The sequence below is a fragment of the Drosophila sulfurigaster genome, chromosome 2R (genome assembly GCF_023558435.1).
Source record: "Drosophila sulfurigaster albostrigata strain 15112-1811.04 chromosome 2R, ASM2355843v2, whole genome shotgun sequence".
Lineage (NCBI taxonomy): Eukaryota > Metazoa > Arthropoda > Insecta > Diptera > Drosophilidae > Drosophila > Drosophila sulfurigaster.
Genome location: NC_084882.1, coordinates 32,796,873 through 32,814,697, shown reverse-complemented (window position 1 = coordinate 32,814,697; position 17,825 = coordinate 32,796,873). Strand labels below are relative to the sequence as shown.

Sequence of the window (17,825 nt, the reverse complement as noted above, 5' to 3'; positions counted from 1 at the left end):
CGTTATTGGGAATAACCACACAAAGTGAAATGAAATCCCGATTGAAAGAAATGATCTTATTCAAGTTTTCTAATGCATATTTAAAAGGGAATAGATAAAAGCCTGCTAAGCGAAAACGTTATTGGGAATGACCCTGTAAAGCGAGCTAAAAAATTCCCAAGTTGGGAATATCTTAAGCTGTATATAATATGCATGATTGTTATAGAGGAATTATCATTCAAGTTCGATTTCAAATGCTCAAAATGAATATCAAACGAAGCGTAGCGAAAATCCGAAACAACCTCGAAATAAGTGTGAATCATTTTTTGGTGTTTTGTCAATGGGAGTGTATAATCAATGCATGAAACTAGAAACTGTGTGTTGACCGTTATGTGAGCTTATAGATTGACCGACTTTGTGAAACACTAGGCTAACATTTGGCCCACATTTTCTTTTTGGAGTTGGAGATTTCAGAACACGGAACAACAACTGCGATTTTGCGACCAAATTGAGCTCGTTAAACTTTAAGCACAAGAATGGCAAACAAACTATATAGTAAAGATATAGATATATAGATAGACTTGTATAGATTCTTGGCAACATTGGTTGCTTGGTAGTTGGCCAGGTTTTTATGTGTGTGTGTGTGTAAGCTCAACTGACCCAAATTGCAGGGCCTCGATTTGTCTTCGTTCTCGTATTCGAATTTATGTGTGTGTCTTTTTTTGTTTTTTTTTGTGATGTAATAAGTGAAAAGCGAAATGACACAAAAGTGCGCATTGATTTTGCCAATGCTGCTGCTGCAACCCAAAGAGGGGCACGTTCTTAAAGAGAGAGAGAGAGAAGAGTGAAAGAGAAAGAGAAAGAACGAGAGAGCTGCTCGCTTTCTCGTTTTCGTTCTCATTGTCAATTTGCATTTTGCAGTTTTTCGGTGTATTTATAGCAACGCTTTGACTTCGTTTTGGGCCAACATTTCGCTTTCTGCATGCCTTGTATCTAGTATCTAGTATCTGTCACGCCTCCTTTTCCCTGTGCCCGCCCTTTATTCGTTGTGTGTGTGTGTTGGCTCGAAGCCAGCAATCATTTTTATTTTTGGCTGCAGCAGTTTTTCGCAGATGCAGCTACAAATACAAAATACAATCTTTACAGCTCTGCAGCTGCATCGATATGTTTTCGATACTAGACGCAAAAAGGCTAAAATCAATAGTGAGTGAGAGAAGAAAGGTGTCAAAAGTGCAGCGTGCACTAAACTGGGTCATAACACTGACCCAAATTTACAGTTTAGTTACAAAGCTGAAGCTGTTTGTGACCTTGTCACCAGCTGTGAAGGTCGCCACACTCCGCCAATTTCCTTTCCACTTCCCCCTGAGCAACAAAGCGTGAAATATGAAACATTCTATTATATAGAATGATTTTCTCCCCCTCCCCTTCCAAACACGTGATTCATGATCCAGCCAGACTACAGACAATCGACTACAGACAACGATTTTTGCTTATCAGTGCAATTTTTAGTATTTCATGTGGCGTCTAGTCGAGGTCCAAAGTATTTTACTCTCTCTCTCTCTCTCTCGCACTAAACTGACTAATGATCCAAACGCTGATGATGTCATTCCACGTAACTTTTGTCGAGATACCAGACACAAGACAAACATAAAACACACACACACACACACATAGATAGCGCAGACAAAATACCAACGAATTTGTCTGTTCAGGTTGTTGACGTCAATATAAAATGCGAGACTTATCTCGCTTAGGTACAAATTTCAAAATGAAATGTTACGCTAATTAGCTACTAACAAAACAAAAGTTAGACTGCAACTTTACTTGCCAACAATTTCAATTTCATGACTAAAACATGTTAACAAATTTAATTGTAAAGGGGCGAATAAAAATGCCTTAAACCGGTTTTGGTTTTACTTGCAAAAAAATACGAATAGAAACTTAAATCGACCCGCATATAGCAAAAATTTCCTAATAATATTGTGAATCATGGCAAAGAAAGAGAAAAAGAGAGAGGGAAAAAAAACGCCAACTAACTTTTAGCTGTTTTTCTGTGTCAAATGCATTTTTCAGTCATCTTTACACACACACACACACTGTTGAAAGATCGACCTCATAACAAGCCTTGCAACGCCCACACACACACACACATACACACACACACTCTATATAGTGAATAGACACCATATGCCGACGTTTCTTATTTTTACACACAACAAAAACAAAGCGAAACGTATTGCAAAATTCTCTCACATATAGCTAAACTATATAAGCCAATAAAGTGTGTGAGTGTGACTGTGTTTGTGTGTGTAATACAAGCTGCATGTGTGCAAGGTCAAGTGGTTACGTTATGCATTGCAACGCTCTGTATGTGTGTGTGTGTTGCTTGAACGCAATCTGTGAAAATTGCGCATACGCCGCGTGTGTGCGCGTCTTGTTTAATTGACAGCGCACGAAATTTTCGCAGCCTTTCAACTTTAAGCGACGCTTTAATTGCAGATTTAACTCAGATATTTTTTTTTTTGCACTGTGAAATGCAATTAAAAACAAACATACACATTATATAAGAAGGCCAAAGAGAGTGACTGAAACAGAGAGAGAACGGGAGTGTGTCACACTAACAACAACAGCGCCATCTGCAGGCAAGGCTTATCTAAATTTAAACTCAACCAACCCACAATGAAAGGCCAGAAAGGGACAGCACGTGCGTTGTGTACGTGTGTGTGTGTGTAAGTGCGAGTGCAATAGAAAATAGTTGTAGTAGTTAAGTCGATGCTGTGATGTGAATTGTTTTCAACCCACACACGCATGCGAGTGAAGCTTTTATAACGGCATTCCCCAAAAAAAGAAAACAAAAAAAATAGATAGTGTGCGAAACAATTGCCATGCACTGAGAATATTCGTTCACAGTGCAATTGTGTTGTGTGTTGTTGCATTGTTGCATAACGGGAAATGGCAAAAATAAAAACAACTACAAATTCAAATTAAAAATGATTGCAAGGCAGAGATGCGCTGTTCGCTGCCAGCTACGTTGTTACGTGTGCATTCGAAATAGTTTATGCAATGTTCACACACATTCAAACTTAAAACAGCTGTTTGGTTATAACACACACACACACATAGACACAAACGTAGTAGCCTCGTGCTCTGTTCGACTAATCCAAATTCCACAAAATCCACAAAGTCCACAATCCACAAAATCCAAATGCCAACTGACAAACGAAGACTTCAACTGCCGCTTTTTTTTTTGTCGAGACGCTCGACTCAAGTCGCTGCTCAGCTCTGCTCCTTTTGCTGCTGCTGCTGCTGCCGCCGCTGTCTCGTGTTGTTAACTCGATGTGGAAATTAAAACTGACGACTGACGTTGCTGGCCATGCAGCTGAAAGCAACCAACAGCAGCAGCTGGCAGCTGGCAGCAGCAGCAGCGCATTTCGACGTCGACGTCAACTGCAACTGCGCTGCGCTTCGTTTGTTGTTGCTGTCTCCGATGTTTCTTCTTCTGCTTCTGCTTCTTCTGCTGCTCTTTCTTGTTGTTGTTGTCGTAGAAAAAACTGTTACAATTTTAGGCCAATTTCTTTTATGAACGCGATGCGACGCGACGCGAACCAACAACGACAACGACGACGACGACGACATTTTCGATGGCCACGCGGCGTGAATGAAACTTGCAGCGCTGCTGCTTCTACTTCTGCTGCGTGTCCAAGTGTTAAAGTGTGTACGTGTGCTTGTGTGTGAGTTGGCGGCACAATGCTGCTGCTGCTGTTGTTGTTGCTGCTGGGCCCCAAAGACGCTCAAAGGTGAAATATACTAAACGCGCCCCACTGGGCTGCCACACAATGTGTGCAGTGGCATTTTATTTCTGTCCGCTCTCTGTCTCTCTCTTTGGCTGCAACTGCAACACACAGGCACACACACTCACTGGCACACACTCACACTTGGCACACGAGTCAAACACTCAAAACTTTTGATTTCGTTCGGCGCAAAGTAAACTGCAAACTACGCTCCTCTAATGCTGAAGCGCAACTGTCAGCTGCTCAAGCTCGTTCACACAAAAAGCGCCAACACACAACGTTGAACACTGAGAGAGCACACACACTCAAAACAGAGAGAGAGTGTGAGAGAGCGAGCTTTTGGCATGGCGCCCACTCACTGAAACTCAACCAAAGCAGCAGCAGCGAAGCAGCAGAGAAACAACAACAACGAGAGCAGGAAGCGTCAAAGCTTTTGGCTTTGCAGTGCTGCAGTTGAAATTGCTTGTTGTTGTTGTTGCTTTAACTATTTTTTAACGACTTGTAGTTGTAGCTTCTATGGTCGCATGACGCAAATGTAGTGCGGACCTCGCTCATGCCACAAAACTATGTATAACAAGCTGTCTCTCACGTTTGACTTGACGCGCTCTCCCCCCTTCCCCTTCCCCAACACACTTGTCATAGACCATGCCCTGCACTCTATTGCTGTCTCGCTTGCACATGAAATTTCTCATGTCAGTTGCATTTTGCATTGGGCGTTAATGTTCAAGGTGATTTACCTCCGTGTATGTGTGTGTGTGTGTGAAGGCGGCTTTGCCATGTGTCGCCCTGTGTTTGTGTTTGTGTGTGTGCGCATTTCGCAATTATGCGAAATTATCGATCAAATTTTGTACTAAGGTCAACTTAAATTGAAAAAATTGAGTTACTTACACACACACACACACATCAGTGAGTGGGGTGTGTGTGTGTGTGTGTGAGGCCAGCTGCTAACGCTTTTAATCGTCGTCATGCATGACTCCATTTATTTCATGTCAGTTTTATTTCTGTTTTTATTTTTATTTTTGTTAAGTTTTCATTTACGAAACGAGCACAAATTGAGTATGGTTGAAAAAGCTTTTTCAACACAACTGTAAACTTTAGGGAATTGTTTTTAGAGACCGTCTATGTATTTATTATCCCACAATCTATGAATTTCAATCATATTTCTTTAGTTATTTACAAGTTATCAATAGTTGCTTATCGTTATTTCCGAGTCGAAAGTGCGACAGAACTCAAGATATGACTGGCATTTTTTTTTTGTTTTAAGATTAGAGTTAGAATGTTTTAAGAGAATTGAAATCGAAATTGGATTACCGACGAATACTTTTACTCAATTTATTTATTTTTTTTCATCAAATTATTTTTGATTATATCACCCAATGGATTGCTTTGAATCTATTCTCTTACTACTAAAAGAATAGTTTAGTATTCTCAGAAATAATATTAAATTAACATTTTTTAGAAAGAACTACAATTTTATATTATTCTAAGCGTTTTCTCATTTTCAAAGCAACTTCTTTTAATCGTTATATAAGTCTTGTTTAACTTTTATTATTATAACAGCAATTTTGTTTGATGATTATATAAGTTATTTTTTTTAACTTTTCTCATTTTAAGAGCAATTTCTTTTAATGATTATATTATTGTTTTTTTAATCGCTTCTAATTATAAAAGCTATTTCTTTTAATGATTTTATTAATTTTTAAACGTTTTCCCATTTTTAAAGTAATTTTTATTAATGTTTACAGTTTTTCTAAACATAAATCATTCTCATTAAGATTCATTATTTATATTCTTCCATTATTAATGTTTATTTTAGAGTTTCCAATATTCAACATCCATTATTTTTTAAAGTAAATATCTATTTCCGCATTAGTAATGTGTGCTTTAAAGTTTCCAGTATTTAAGATCTATTGTTTTTCAAAGTAAATACATCTGAATGTATAATAATTTTCTTAAAAATGTTTTTTATAAATTCTATGTACCCAAAGCAACAATTACGTAACTTATGTGCATATTTGTTTTAATTTTTTTTAATTGTTTTATAAGTACTTTAATGCAATTTGCTAGTCAGAGCGCTGATTTCATCATTAAGTCAGTCATATGAGGTCAGCTGGCTTGAACTTACAAACTTTCGTATATATAATTAACTACAACAATGTATAAAACGAGGTAAATGTTTATATAGAAAAATGACATACGGCTGGGTCTCTTTCATTCTTTCTGTCTTTTCAATTTCGGTCAACGAGAATCAGGTGATAGACTACTGTGGGTATCTGTTAAACTATTGATTGCATAAGCAACTCAAGGCAAGGCAAAGCAAAGTGGGAGAGAAATGGTCAAGAAGAAAATAAATGAGACAATGTGAGGGGGCAAAATCAATTTCGCTTTCCTTGACCCAACGACGACGACGATGAGCAGCGAGCAAAAGCAAAAAGAGAAGTCAGTCAACAAAGGATAATTGAGGGTCATTTGAAATGCAAAAGTGACAAAACGACGCTGCAGCTAAATGCAAATAAATGTCGAAATAATGTCAACGGGTCTTAGAGACTCGAAGACTTTGCTGCACAGCAAGAAAAGCAAAGTTCCCTTCACTCTCCCCTCTCCTCTCCTTGGCGATCGGCTGTCAGTGAGCCAAAAAGCCAAAAAGCAGGCAAAGCGAAACGAAAATAGAAAATTGCAAACGAATGTTGCACGCGATTTTTCCTCAATTGCGAATTGCAGCATGAAAATAATGTGTGCTTTAATTGTTTTGTTGGCCGAAAAACCGAACAAAAATGAAGAAAGATATAAAACCATTTGCCAGCTACTTCAAATCAAGAGTACAAAACGAAAATTTCACTCATATTCAACGCCGTTTTGCTTTTCTCTGCCATAATTAAATTTTCATTAAAAATTTTCAGAGCGTTTCTTGCTGCTGGCGCATTGAAGCGCAATCAAATTTCCAGGCGAAAATGAGTGCGTGAAAATGCAAAAGAAAAAAAAACAGAAAAAAACATTTCAATTCAAATAAAAAATATTATGGATAATAATAATAAGAGTAATAGATAAAATGTGTAATTTAACAAGTAAATGCTGAATATAATTTATATGCAATTTTTGTATTTTTCACTGATTTTTCTTTTTTTGTCATTATTTTTGGGTTTTCTTATTTTTTCTTACTTAAAATTATTTTCGCAATTTTTCTGTAACAATTTTGGCTACAATTTTAAGATTTCAATTAACGTTCTTTTTTTTATTTTTGGGTAGATAAATGAAAAATTGTTAAACAAAGCTTATGGCTAGAATAATAAATTTTTAGTATGGTTCAAATGATATTTGAAAGAAAAGGTTCAAATCATACTAGATAACAAAATTAAATTGAAAATTGGACTTGCAAAATAAATTAAGTCATTTCAATTATAAAATAAACACTACTCACCCTGTGTTCTCTTCGTTGTCGTTGTTGTTGTTGTTGCTGTTGTTTCTTATGCTGCTTAGATGCCAACGGCCACTGGATACCACCAGCTGTGTTCACTTGTTTGCACAAATTTCAAAGCGAGCACAGGGTGTATCCCAGTGTCAATGGCACAGAAAGAGAGAGCTTTCAGCGAAAGCTTAGCGTAGACACGAACCAGCTGGCAATGCTTCTGCTACATAAAAGATGGTCCAAAAAGTCTTGCGGTATTTCCGCACATTTGACTTAAATCGCATTATTATAAACAATTTGATGAACAATTGAAAATTCAATACAAATACCGCAAGACTTTTTTGACAACCTTATACATACAATAAAATTTGTGTTGCGTTTTGTTGTTGTTGTTGTTATTGTTGTATTGCAGTCGTCACCTTGCACTTGCATTTCGTTTCTCTTTCGCATTGCACTTTTTTTTTCATTTCATTTCGTTTCACTTGCAATTCGCGTATTTCACAAGCAATTTAAATTCAAGATTGACTTCAAATATTTGCATCTCTATTATATTTGCCCTTTGCCAGTTGCCCTTTGACTTGGTATTCTATATGTTGTGGGTATGTATTTTATATACACACATATATAAATAACTTGACGCTTGCTTACGCATCGCATCTCTTTGTGCTTTTTGTTGCGTACGTATGTGTGTTTGCATGTGTATGTGTGTGTGTGTGTGTGTTGTCTATCGAAAGGTCACAAGCGTAATAAAAACAAGTCAAAAAATGTGTTGCATATGCTAAGGCGCAGCAATTTGCCTATGTGTGTGTGTGCACTATATTCATTATTGAAAGTTTTTGTTAGCCATATGTTGGCAACATACGTCACTCGAAGCTGTCACATGATACCATCCACACACACACACAGAATCCACAACTTCCACACATTACAATTTAATCAGCTGTTTTATTTTTTTTGTGGTACTTTAGTTAATTCTGTCACTTAATTAAATCACTCATATGTTAGCTTTACACACACACACACACTGAGTGCAAAAGCAATTATGTGGCAATGCTGGTTTATTAAGAGGCCTGACCTCGCCGGGAGTGCGCTCAACACTGAACAACTTGACGCTGTTCAGGCAACAAGGAAACCAACCATCGCAGCTAGGAAGCAGCCTAGCGTAGCAGCAGCATCCTGTGTGTGTGTTGGCTGGCTGCAGCAGCTGTGTGCGTGTGTGTGTGTGGTGTGCGCACAGGTGCGCGTCATCGTATCCCAGTAAATATGCAACAGCATATACACACACACATATATACATACATACGCAGCAACAAGAAAAGCACGTGGGGCGGGTGGGCCATGAAAGAGAAAGTTTCGCGGCAGCTGGCATATCAAGTGTACAACAAAAGCAAACAGTTGGCAGACGTCGACAGAGACAGCGACGTTGACGCTGACGTCGCCTTAAGTCGCCCACGCAAAAGCTATGTGTGCCAAAAAGCTTTCTCGCGAGCGCGCTCATTTCGTTTTCATTTTTGTTTTCCTTTGCATAATCGCTTATTTACCTCTCCACTCTCTTTAACTCTACATACATACATACCATCATACCTGCTGCTAGCAGCCCAAAGCTTGGACACAGCAGCTCGCTCTTTCCCCAACAACTCTTTCTCTTGGGCTGTCACTCTCTCGCTCTCTCTGTGGTGTTGGTTTGCCGGCTTCGTTGTGCTGCTGCTGCTGTTGCTGCCGCTGCCGACGTCGCTGCTTGCTGTCAAGTTAAATGGAACAGCAGCAGCAGCAGGCGACCGAGACTAGCGCAACAATAAAAATTTTTCAAGTTCAAGTTGTTCGCTCAGTGCGCATGTCATGCGCCATTTTTGTTTGTCCACTCGCTCGCACACACTGATGCAACGGTCGGTGGGAGGGGTGCATTGGGTGCAATTGCATTGTTGTTGTTGTTGTTGCTGTTTAGCATTTTGTCGGCTCTATTCGCTGCCTTTTTGCTGTCGTCATGTGAATAAGGCAAAGCCACTGAAAGTGGGCAAATTTTTTTGTTCCTCTTCCTCTTCGACTCGCATGATTTTGTTTTTTTTTTGTTCGCTTTTTTTGCTTTGTGTTTACTTTTATATCACAGGCCTTTTTTGTAGGCGTGTGTGTTTGCTATCGTTCTTCTTGTTGTTGTTGTTGTCGTTGCTGGCTCACTCGACTGTCGCTAATTAAATTTCCATGCTGACGCTGCTGTGCTTCGGCCACACTAAAAATAAATATACAAAAAAGAGATTTTTGTTTGAAATTCCCCATGTAAATATTATGTTAACAAAAAGAATGCATGTCAAAATATTATCGATCCCTAGAAAACGCCCACATAGCGCATATTTTATGTGTCTAATCCAATTTGATGAAAACCCATGGAATCGATACGGACAAGATTACCATTGGATTATCACATTCTTTATTGCACTTATTGAAATGTATATACAATATTCTTTATCATAAAATTGAGTTCCTATGAGTTTAAAAATTCAAGTAAATCGTTTCTTTTATTTATGTAAACATTTTAAAGTGATGAAAATCTTTTGAATATTATTCTGTATTTCATGCATGTGCAAAGAAAAGAAATGACAGTATCAACTTCCCATTCCTAGCAATTCAATTATTTATTTTTACTATGCTCATTCTAACATATATGTATATGCTTCGATTTAAATAGAACATTATTTAGAGGTGAGTCAGGTTGAACATTTTGATTTAAATGTTAAATGAAAACGTTCCAGTTGCATATTCCTATTTCTCATCGGTGCGAAAAAAAACATTGTTATGAAATTATAAATATATACGTAACTTTAGCACGCGCTATGTAATCTATTTATAAAATCAAGAATTTATGTAACGTTGTTAGTTATTAATAGTTGAACTTCAATAAGAGTATAAGTAATATAATTAGTTTGCATAATGTGCATATATCTTTATGTGTACGCTTTCATTATTATTGTTTAGATATGAGCTCATTCATAATTATGAATTAATATGTTATTTATAGTGAATTATTTCATTAAAGCACATATTTGTTCATTCTCATTATTTAACAATTAATTATAAAGTTACATTGACTGTTAAATTAATAGTAAAGTTATTAGTGCATTTCTATCGTCTAAGATCGGCAATTAGGGATATTTTTAAATTAGTTTACTGTACACTAAATAAATATGAATTTCTATATTGTCGAAAAATAGCCATAATTTCAATTCAGTTATTTGACCACTGTGCTTAAATGTATGTATGTATGTTCTATAATTTTTCTATGTATGATTATGGCGTGTTCTAATAATATTGAGTGCAACGAACTTAAAACTATGCGATATGTATGTTTGTAATATTCAGTTTAAGTGTATTTCGCCATAAAACACGTTTCCCAAATTTAATGTACTGTTGTTTATGGCGATTTACAAAATAGAAAATTTGGCACTGAATACTTGCAGTATTACAAATTTGTAAAATACTAAAACCAAATTTTTCAGTTCTTTTGTGTTCTTGCAATGTGACCAGGTCACAGTTGAAAAACGATTACAAAGTAAAGCAAAAAGTAATCAACAACAATTCAATTAAAGCTTTGACAGAAAATAGCAAAAGAAGAGAGCGTATAAAGCCAAAGGCGAAAAACGTGCGAATAATTGTCACAAAGCAAAACCCGACAATATGCCGACGGTAATTTAAAGCTGCTGTAATTTTGTGTACTGTGCTTTTTAGCGATAGCGGCAGACGAAAGAGAAAGAAAGAGAGAGAGAGCGAGCAAGTAGCACCTAAAAAGAGAGCCAACTGACAATTTTAACTATTCACTTTAGTGCATAAAATAAATGAATAAACAAGCAAAAGCAAACATACAGACATACATATAGATTGTGTGTATGTGAGTTTGTGCTAAACTTTCGTGTTTGAGGACGCGCACGCCTGCTTCCTCTTCCTCTTTGTTTGACGCTATTCTCTCTGTCTCTGCTGCTGCGTTCGACCGACCGACCTGCTGCTGTCTCGCTTGCGCAGCGAAACGTGCCAAACTGGTTTATCATCACATACACAGACAATGCATGTATACATCGACATGGCAACCTAGTGCTTATTCACTCGCACACACTGCTTGGTATGTACAACTAGTATCTTAACCTTGAACTTGAAACACATACAACAACAGAGCGCAGCCCGCCGCCACCTCGACACACTGCTGAATGACAACAACAACACAACGAAGCAAAACCGACGCTGACGTTGTTGGTTGGCGTCGACGCCAACAGCGCCGCCATAGCGAGAGTATTTGGCGTTTTATTTTTGCTGTGTTCCTCTTTTCACTCGTGCCATGTGTTGGCTTTAGCTTTATTATGTCTGCGTTTTCAGGCTGCTTTTTTCATACCCTGTATTAAAAAGGGTATTTTAATGTTGATTGCTGGAGACAGTAGCATGTCCGACTATGTGTAAACTGTTTATTAGCATCAACAGCCGAATTGATTTAGCAATTTCCGTTTGGATATCGAAAATTTTATAAGACAGACACTTAAATTGACTAAGTGAAAATCTGAACCTTTTTTAACAATAAAAATAAATAAATCAGATAAGTAAAATTTAAAATATTTATTCGGACTCAGGTATCTAATAGTCTAAGATTCTCAACAAGAACATAGCTTTCTTTTCACTTTTGACGAACCCTGACTTCTTAAATTAACTGACAGCAAAGTCATCTTATGATTTCAAGAGTTACGTTTATCTATGTATGTAAGTAATCCATAGTACAGTATGTACTGTGTATCGCATTTGTGGAGTGTGGATTGTAAGTAGAACTCGTGATATTAACATCCAATACGTTGGATGACGCCACTTTGCAATTACCGCAAAAGCGTAAAGATGACGCTCTTTCGCTCTCTATCTCTCACTCTCGCGTTCCCCTTCCTGTTGCTCATCAGGAAGGTGGTAGGCGGAGGGGGAAAGGGGCTTGCATGTTCGAATGTTACGTAAAAGTTTTCTAAATCTCACACACACAAATCATCTTGCACAAATAAAAACAAAAACAACACACACACAAACACACACAAGCTAGCTTGACTCAACTTTAGACGTAAGCTAAAAAAAAACCACACGCACACTCACACAAAGCACATTCTTTCTGAGTGTTCGGTGTTGTTATTGTTTTGCAAGCAGGTTGGCAAAAGCAAGAGCAAAAGCCTGAGGTGTGGGAGCAGAGAACGGGGCGAGAGCTCAGATCTTGATTGCTAACTTACTAGATACAAAATAGTACACACACAATTGCAAGTACTTATTGTATATGTATGTATGTGTTAGTGTGAGTTTTGTTGTGGGCAGTTGGAGAATGCATCACGCTGTATTTCCACATACAAATTTAATTATTCCATATATGGACAAGTGTAATTTGCAATTTCATAAAACTACTCAACATTCGTCACAGTTTATAAGATTAACACAATTTCACAAGGGTTGAACTAAGAAAGCTTCTGTATTTTACTTATCCAAAAATATAATTTAAAATAAATTCTTTTAATACTCATTTCCCTAATATTTTGTTTTATTTAATGATGCACACATAAATAAATTATTTGCTGAAGTAGAAAAGGTATAGGACTTATTATAATAACAATGCACTGCACTAGTGAAATATTTATGTATTAAGTTAAAGTTTTCTATTTAAATTATATTCTGCAATCTTTTATCCCTAATTTAAAAAGATAATTGATATATTGATCAAGAATATGTGTATTGTCTATATTGTAATTCAAAAATGTCTATTCTACATTCTATCACATCGTATCTTTTTTTTTCATATATTGTATTTAAAATAATAATCAACTAATTTACTCAAGAAAATCTCGATGAACGCATTCAATTCCCTAGGAAATTCCCCAGGGGAACTTTAACAACAGTCACGTATGCTGCGAGACTGTAAAAGAATCCTCTTTGTTTAAATATCTTTGGGTATTTCCCCATCGAACAAAACAATGTCTTTTCGATAAGAGGCAATAATCATAGCTACTTCTCAGTCTCAACTGGCTAAAGTTCAAAGTATATTATATCTAGGAACAATTTTATTTGTTGGAAACAAGAATGATCTATTAGAATACATCTAACAGCAAAAAAACTGAGATTTTTCTATCTTAGATGATCAGAAACTGAAGAAATATGCAAAGATAGCTATTTTTAAAAAGTTATGAAATCGATTAATATTTCTGATTAAGTTTTCATCGATAATGTTTACATTTTCAAAGTTTCAATCTCTCTTTCTCTCGGTATAGAAATACAGTCTTATTTTTTTAAGTTTGGTACCTTAATGTTTATATTCAACTGAAAAAAGTCATTTTATATACTAATTTCTCTATTTTAAACTTAGACTTGTATTAATTTTTGTAGTTAACTATTAGTTTTACCACGAATAAAATTTTAAAATATATATAACAAAGACAAATTAAGATTAATTTGCAATTTGTAAACAATTAGTTGACAGATAGTATAACCCAAGAATACAGATGATGTATCTTGTAGATTTGCTTCTTGGTAAAGCAAAACCGAAATTCAGTTGAAAAAAAATTGACAGCTTTGACAAATGCGGAACCGATTTCGACTCGTAATGTAAATCATAAGCGAAAGAGGAAGAAGAAGCTACAAATACGAATGGATCCCTCAACAGCTGCCAAAGTGTGTCTGTGTGTGTTTGTGTTATACAAATATTTTGAATTATCGCATATTTGGCTGTTTGGCTATAAAACAAGAAATTCTGCGGAACAATTGCAAGTCACACACACAGACACACACACGCACACGTACACACATTAACACTTTTAAGTTTTCGCGTAACTTCCAAAGAAATGAATTTTGTTTTTCTCTTTTGCGTTCGTTTTTCGTTCCCTTTACGCTCTTGTATCAGTGTTTAAGTGTGCGTGCGTTTTGCGCGTGTGTGTGTAAGCTTTCAATTGTTGTTGCGAATTTTGTTTTCGGTGCTTTTTTGTTTTGTCTAAATTTGCCGCACATTTTGTTTATGTTATAAATACAAATTTATATTCCAGGCAAATGCCGCGGGAAAAAAGTTGCTCACACACACACACACTCATGTACATATGTGTGTGTTATTGTTAAGCGTAACATTCGGCAAACTTTTTTTCTTTCCGTGTTTTTTATTTTGCAATTGTTGACGTTGACTATCTGTGGCAAGAAGAAGCGCAGCTATCACTAGAAAGTAACGCGAAAAAAAAGAAAAATCGAAAACAAAAGCTAACTACGACGCAATTTAGTTTACTCACTCTCAGCTTCCCTTCTCACTCACACTCTCGTGCTTTCTCACTCTTCGACAGATTTGCGTTATTTTCATTTTGGGCTTAAACGGGGGTTGCTTTCGGTATTTTGCGTGGCAGCAGCAGCAACCAGGACAGCAAAAAAACAACAACGCAGTAGACACTAATACATATGTGTGTACATTATACATATGTGCATATGTATATATTTATTTACCGATTTTAACTGGCGTTCTTTTTTTTACACAAATCTCAAATACAGTGGGAAAAGAAAAAGCACACACACACACGCGGAACAAGAAACTGCGCTGCGATCGGTTAAAGGTGCCGCTGCCCAATGCCGTCGCTGTCAGTGGCAGGCCGCGTTGAAAGTTCGTCGTGTGTTTGTCGATGCCGCTGCGACGCCGACGCTAACTGCGGCAGAACACTGGCCTGTCTTCTAGCTGTTTTTTTTTCCTTTTTGCGCTGGCTTTCGCGCTCTCTCTCTCGTTCGCTCTCTTTGTTGAGTTTCGTCAAGTTTTTGGTTTCTTCCTGTTCCTGTTATTCTTCTACACTTCCACACCACCTCGTTTGTCCTACTGCCCCACACACCGATACATAAACACACACATACACACAGAACAGGCACAACACGTTGTGGTTTGGCCTTCAGTGGCAGTTTTCTCTGTTTCATTCATACATTATCCATACGTATGCGCTTCTTGCCCACTGCCAGAGTTGGCCTGCTTCTTCTTCTTCTTCTTCTTCGCTGCCCATTCTTATGCTCATTATTTCCTTCTATCCGTGTGCGTGTGCGCGCTGCCATTGTGTTGGTGTTGAGACACTGTGTCTGTGCTTTTTTGCTGTCGCTGTCGCTGCTGCTCAGCGTAACTACACAAAAATCTCTTTCACCGCGCTCTTTTTATCTACGCACATGGATGTGTGTGTGTGTGTGTGAGCTTTACTTTTGCTTTTTGTGGCCGTCACACAGTTTTCTGTTTTTCTCAATTCTTGCGCGCCACGTTTTGTGTTTGCTATTCTACTTTGGCATGAGGATAACAGCACTGACCCATGTTAACAGGATCTTGAGCTCTTCTGTTCTGTAATGTTAACTAACCTATGTAAAGCTCTGTTAGCTTTTGCTGTAGTTTGGTACAAGAAGTTCAACCCTGTAAAACTATTGTTGTTGGGTGCGTGACGTGTTTTTCAAGCTGACATGACACGCAAGAAAACCGTATCAAGATTAAATTTATTAATTTAAATCGTTGATTAGATAAAAAATAAATCGTTTTCTTGTCTACACCTTGATTTTCGTTCGATTATCTTCGATCGATGAGAGAGCTTTTGTTACCGTTATACTATGTATAAGCAGAGCTTCGTTGCACTCGAAACCGCAAGTAAAACAAAAACCACCATTTTTTTTCTATATAGTATTTTAAGTATAGAAATATCTGTCTATTAAATTACCTTATTTATCGTGTCCATCCTTAAGCTGTTTTCCGATTCCGCTGATGATGATGATGCAATTTGCAATAATTTTCCTTCATTTTTGCATTTTCACTTATGTACTTGATTTTTTTCTCTCTCTAGGTTTTCGTATAAAAGCAGAACGGGAATCACATGTTTGACACGTAATATTCTCTATAAAATACATATGTAGGTAAATGTGCAATAATATTTACCTAATTATTTCGTTGAGATTTTTCACAAATTGCATTTTGCATTTTCTTTTGAATTTTTTGTTGTAAATTTTCATAGCTTATTCGTTACTTCCGTAAATTGGGGAATACACAAAAGAATTGCACTTATTCGATGTGTGTGTGTGTGTTTTAGGTACAATTGGAATTCATTATTGTTGTTGGCACAATCTTTTTGTTGTTGTTGTTGTTGTTGTATTTCGATTGTTTGTGCTGCGCACTTCTGTCGAGCACTTCTCAAATTATATTATTGTTGTTGTTGCACAATTAATTTGTAATTATTTTTGCATTGTTATTGTTTGCTTTTAAGTTTTATAGTCGCTTTTCGGGTTTTGTCAATTTTAATTTCAATTTCAATTTGATTGCGTTGTTCTTATTGTTGATGTCATTTTTTATTTTGATTACTATAATATAAAATTGCAATTGGTTTTTTTTTATGCTCCTGCGAACACACTGATTTCTCTGTTGTATATTTTGGTTATTTTATTTGGCTGAATTTGTTTTTTGGTTTTGGCTATTTTACTGCTGGGGATGTTGCGTTGTTGACTGCTCGCTTGTCGCGCTTTCAATGCCAAGCACAGCAGCAACCGATAGAGACACAGGCCAACGTCGTCGGCTTCGCTGCTGACGTCGACGTCGACGTCGCCGCCGTTGTCGTCGTCGTTGTGGCTGAGCCGAATGGCGAGGTGAATTTTTTTTTTTTGAGTGGACTGCAGCACTTGCTAGTGGTGGAGCGAAGGAGGAGGAGCAGCTGCATGTGTATATGTATATACAGCTCACGTGTATGCGTGTGTTTGTGTGTCGCTGAGTCAGCCGAAGCAAAAGACGAAAGGCAGAGGCGAGCAGCCAAGCGACCCAAAGCTCAGCTCAGCTCAGCCTCAGCCTCGGTTCAAGTTCAAGGATGTTATGCAATAAAGCGAAATGCAAGAGCGAGCGCATCAGCCAAAGAGTAAGTAACTAAGCACACACACTCACACTCACACGCAAGTATATAAATGCATTGCATGTATTCGAAAGAGATAGAGTGCGAGGGAGAGGGTGAGAGTGTGTTTGCATGTACTGTGGGTAAAGGAAGCTGCTGCTGCTTCTCGTTGTGTGTTGTGCTTTTACACCAATACCAATGCCAAGGCATTGCTGATCTATCGCCCACTGTGTGACACTCGCTGCCTTTTAATGCCTGCTAGTGATGCCAAAGCTTCGATAGTTGCGATATATCGTTCTGCTCTTGAACTTAAAGAGAATCTTATGAATGAATAAGTCGATAAAGGGAATATTTGTTTTTAAAATTAAAAGGTTATTATTGTTATTATTAATTTGAGAAAAGCGTATGAAGAAGTAAAAGGAAATATTTGTGTTTAAAATAAAAATTTTATTATTGCTTTTAAAGTATTCATTTTAAAAGTTGATAAGTAAAAGTAGCTGATCTTAAAAAAAATTTGTATCAATTCAAGCACGAAATAAATATTTTCAGCTGATCTTAAAATAATGCAAACTCTATTACTTGGCGCAGTAAAGGAAGACTTTCGGGATCTATAATTTTATTAGGTTTTCAAATATTATCACAAAATAATAATTATTTTTAATGTTTAATAATTTTCGGGGTCTATAATTTTATGAGGTTTTCAAATATTATCAAAAAATAATAAGAAACGTTAGTTTTTATTAAAAACGGTTGCACTGAACTATTTTTGAATTAAGAGAGCTTTTCAATAATTGT

General features: G+C 36.9%; 1 long non-coding RNA gene across 2 annotated transcripts; it reads right to left on the bottom strand.

Moving 5' to 3' along the window:
* Positions 1–9,229: 9,229 nt before the first annotated feature.
* LOC133837084 (uncharacterized) lies at positions 9,230–17,353 on the bottom strand. 2 transcript variants are annotated; one of them, XR_009893769.1, is made up of 3 exons: positions 16,094–16,698; positions 15,879–15,997; positions 9,230–9,403 (listed from the first exon to the last, which is right to left on the bottom strand). It is a non-coding gene; the product is annotated as an uncharacterized LOC133837084 (long non-coding RNA). The 2 variants fall into 2 exon arrangements; XR_009893768.1 differs by having other exon boundaries at positions 15,879–17,353.
* Positions 17,354–17,825: the final 472 nt, after the last annotated feature.